At 34.9% G+C, this 4,882-nt stretch overlaps 1 non-coding gene across 1 annotated transcript; it reads right to left on the bottom strand.

The window, feature by feature from the left end:
• Positions 1-467: 467 nt before the first annotated feature.
• Positions 468-540, bottom strand: TRNAY-AUA (transfer RNA tyrosine (anticodon AUA)). Its single transcript has one exon. It is a non-coding gene; the product is annotated as a tRNA-Tyr (tRNA).
• Positions 541-4,882: the final 4,342 nt, after the last annotated feature.

The following is a 4,882-nucleotide window of genomic DNA, read 5'->3' as shown; positions in this document are numbered from 1 at the left end:
TTGTCGAAAGTTATGCCTAAATGTTTAACTTCAGAGGACTCCTTAATAATCGGGCACTTACATTGTATGAGGCAACAATCAGAATTATGTAATATTACATATTAATACTATATTACTATATTTAACATACCGTATATTTTAAATAAGCACCTTGTTAGTTTCTGATATCGGTACTTCATTTCACTTCATTTGATTCTTAGCTTATTCTGTTTTGTTAACAAGTTAACCTACAAAACTTTCATGTTGACTTCTTAATAATATATAAAGTTTTTACTAAATACAGTACTTCACTTAATTTCATTGTAAGTATAATATTATCTTCGTTTCTTGGTAATGAGTTTTACTCATACGGGAAGAGGTTTATATTAAATAGAACATATTGTTTTCTAAATTTTTTATCTAAATATTGTTTCTTTTATAGTAATCTAGCTAATTAGTTTCACTTAATATTTTAGGAGAAAAATTCGCTCCGGCGCCGGGGATCGAACCCGGGTCCTTGGTTCTATGTACCAAGCGCTCTGACCACTGAGCTACGCCGAATTCAATCCACAGCACCGGATCGAACTTTCCTCCTTCGATGTTTCCCTTTGTGGCCTGACTCCAAATTAGGCGTATATATGTTGACGGGTTCCATCCCCGGCGCCGGAGAGAATTTTTCTCCTAAAATATTAAGTGTTGATATTGCAGATAAATTCTGTAGGACAAATTAATATATATCTATAATAATTAGTTTCAGACAAGTTTATTTCTATGACCTGTGTGTATGTCGCTTCTTTTCCTTATTTTGTAATTTCTGTAGGCCTACAGTTACATATGGTATATTCTAATAATAAAATATTATTATTATTATTATTATTAAAATTTTCATGTACAGTATTTTAGTGTATGTATGTATTTGATCATCGTACTTTTGTCAGAGTTTCAAAATTCATCCCTTTTTTACCATTTCTAGACTAGACATCAGATGAAAACATTAGAAACTAAACTCCCGCTGACGGCCATGCCTTCCCTGTAGTGGTTAGGCATGTCACGTGACGTCCCTCGTAATATTCACACAGAAGTCTATAGTTATAATCAGAGGGCATGCGACAGATGAATAAAAAATGCAAGTGTAATGCCAGATATCTTCCATCCGTGTTTGCGTTACACGAACAAATCTGCACGGGTCCTTCTTGTATGCATCGAGGCTACCAAAGAGGCAGCCAGATAGCCGTGGGCGGGCAGGCATGGGGTTGCGTTATTAATAGAGCCGTCAACCCGCACTAACAAGGACGGGGAACGTGTGTGTGTGTGTGTGTGTGCGCTATCACTCAGTGCCGCACTAGCCTTCGGCTTCCGCACTTCAAGTTACGTCTGTAGTAGGCGTGCAGATCCGTATTATAGGAGAATTCTGAGAGTTACAAGTGAGCCGTAAGTTTGAGAACCTGCTGTGCTTTCTTACAGGATGAAACGCAGAAAAAATATCCCTATGAACATGAAACCGAAAATGTTTAATTACTGAAATAACAACAAGTTCCTAAGAATTATGTATTTCATTAGTGGGGTTAGAATTTTGTTGACCTATAAATTATATAAAAAATCCTAAAAGTAAGACATTTATAACTTTAAAAATCCTTAAAAAACGACCTAAAATTATTTCAAAATTACCTAAAATAGGCTTATATTGTGAATTTAGTATTGAAGAGGAGAGGATTGTATTTTTAAAACTTTCTTCCTATTTGGTGTAAAATATTAATTTTTTGTATGTATAGAGCTCATAGCTGTGGCAACTCAACCAAATAAAAGTATTTTGAAAAAAAAAAAAAATATTTGGGGGCCCAAATTTAAAAAAAAATATATATATACCCAATGCAGGATTGTACTAAAACAGATATATCTAAACCGTTTTTAAAGATAGATTCAAACAGTTTTTTGCAATGTATTTGCAAAAGCATGTTCTAAATACTGTCTGTAACAGAATTTTGATATTAGTTCCTACGTTTGTAAAATAAACAATTAAAATTTAATAACAAGTTTCTGATTTCTTTCTTGCAAACAAACGGACGTATTTTTAAAATGAAATCAATTAACAAAATTCTGTTACAGAGAAAAGTTTCCTTATAGTCTAAATAATGTGTGTTCTAAATTTCATGCATGTATCTTCAATAGTTCAGAAATTATATCCATTTTTGTCTGGCAATGTAGCAAAAAAATGAAGTTACTAGAAAACGATAAAAGCGGGCGTGTGATTTAAAAATCTATAGCGTAGGAAGTTTAAAAATGACGTCTCAACATCCGATAAGGGCACAAATACCCACAAAATGTTATGCAATGCATTCCACACACATCAAAAGATATTTGAAAGAAAAACAAATTTGAAAATTTAATTTACCGGAAACAACAATAAAAGTGGGCGAGTGATTTAAAAATCCATAACGCAGAAACTTTAAAAATAGCGACTCAACATCCGATAAGGGCACAGATACCCACAAAATGTTAAGCTATGCATTCCACACATATCACAGAGTATTTTAAAGAATTTTTTTTTGAAAATTTACTCATTTTTCACCAAAAAATACCATCCTCTCTCCTTAATTAACCCTTTCATTCACTGCGTCCTCTACAGAGAACAGCAACTTCAATGCCGCTTCATGAACAATGAGTTGTTGAGATCGAGGCCTCTCAAGTGCACAGTTCATATCTGGAAATCCAGGCACCATGCTGTAAAAATGAGACTGTGGGCAATTCACAGAAACTTAAAAGGAGTTAAGTACAAACAATTAGACTTTTCCAAAGAAAACATAATTCGTGACTGAAAGGGTTAATGGGAATTTGCGAACAAAATTCAACGGAAATATCCGAAAATGACAGAATAGACCAAAAATATCCTTAAGATGAAAAATGTAAGAAAATGTCCTAACGAATATGTCTTAAGACACTGCATTTATCATGAAACATATACATACTAAGAACTATATTTCTCTTCATTCTATACCAAGTTTTAGTCACTATAACTAGCGATAACACGCGAACCAGTTGACATACAATTGCCATTCTTGTACAGTTGATTTCAGTATGTGTAGCTCTATCGAATGGCACGATTAAAATTCATCCCTAGCCCTAAGTATTGTGCGCGCAAGAAAGAAACTGATATGCGACGCTTCAGCCAGACTTCGCGACGACTTAACGAGGCTACACCGCTTCACTCTCACTGGCTAGTCGACGAGAGCGGCCTGAACTAGCTCCGCCTTACATGCCTTCTTATTCTGAAAGTGCTCTAGAGATGCTTTTAACGGACAGCGAACCTCCATTCCCTCATTATTCGCATAGGTCAGCCGTGGCGAAAATGTAATCGTGCGCCGAGCCACTGTGTAACCTGCAACGTGCATATGGAGGGAGGCGGACACCCGAAGGGGAAGTGAAGCAACTGTCTGCCTTATTAACGGATTTTCATTTTCGTTACGTCAAGCACTTACATATAATTTTATACAGTATAAGGTTACAAACTAATGTTTAGTACATGTAACGAAGAAAGAAATGAACAAGAAAACATAGGACACATTATCACAATCTAAAGTTAACTGTCTTCAGAATGTCTCTGCGACAGAGTTTCAAAATCAGGAATTATGTCACTTACTGCCAGTCGTAGTTGATCACGAAGGTATTTGTCTATCAGTCGTAATCTAAGTTAGGTTTTTACTATTTTCATTGTCGAAAATAATTGTTCACAAACGTAAGTTGTAGCGGACATGGCTTCAACAGAGGCGAAAGAACGAAGCTTCGGGTATTTATTTTTTGGCAAAGATTTGAAAAGTTCAACATTTGTCAAGTCCTTACATCTAGCTTTCATTGTAACATAACATTATAAATCTTGAGTTTAAATTGAAGACTTAACCGCATTATTCGTACACCTGCTGAATAATAATAATAATAATAATAATAATAATAATAATAATAATAATAATAATAATACTTAACATTTTAGTGTTTGATGAGCAACATGTAGTAGGCTATAATGCTGTTTTATGTTATACAACCGTTTTCCTCGTAATACTTGTGAAAAAAACCTACATATATTTAATATTCTCACAATATTGGCACCAAAAAAACTGCGTCCTCCCATCCTACTTGAAACTTTCGTTTTTGTAGAGGTACATGGTTTCAAGAGAGACATTGCGACGATACGCCACTCGCAGGTCAGAGACAAACACAAATGGAAAGAAGTTTGACTCCAATGAGTGAGAGGGTGGGGGTTGGAGGAGCAAGAGACATGCACAGCTATCATTGCGAGCCACAATGTGTTCGTGAGTTACATTTTCGCCACGGCTGCCTTAAAGGGTTACATACACCTTTGAGGGTAAACAAAGATTTTTTTTTCATTTTTTTATATTTAATATCAACTCTTAGCTTTATATCCCGAAAGAAATTTTAAGATGTGCAGTATATTAAATGAACCGAGTTATGCATTAAAATCTACTGCCATTCAAACAATACCAGCCAGCAGTCTGTATCGCTTATTTTCTCAAACACGCACCTTCATCAGTAAAAAAAAAAGAAAAAAAATCATTTTTCTTATTCTAATTTAATATGAACCTTTACTTTATATTTGAGAAAGAAATTTTAAAATATCTGTAAAATTGACCCAGTTATGCATCATATTTCTTCCCCTCGATCATGTAGGGTAAAGTTGCCTAATTCCGTGATGCGGTTTTTTCACTGAATGTCACGGGGTTGGTATCTTGCTAGGAAGGTCGCCGATGTCTCAAAAGTAGGCGAAAGATATAATCTTTCGAGAAAGATTTCTGGCGCTATGGTCGAATTCAACGAGATTCAATTTTAAAAAAGTATCACGGGATTAGGGGCATCACGTTTATAGGCAACTTTATCCTAGTTTTCTGTTCTC

The sequence above is a fragment of the Periplaneta americana genome, chromosome 10 (assembly GCF_040183065.1).
Source record: "Periplaneta americana isolate PAMFEO1 chromosome 10, P.americana_PAMFEO1_priV1, whole genome shotgun sequence".
Lineage (NCBI taxonomy): Eukaryota > Metazoa > Arthropoda > Insecta > Blattodea > Blattidae > Periplaneta > Periplaneta americana.
The sequence above is the reverse complement of the archived record's forward strand: the minus strand, read 5'-3'. Positions and strand labels throughout refer to the sequence as shown.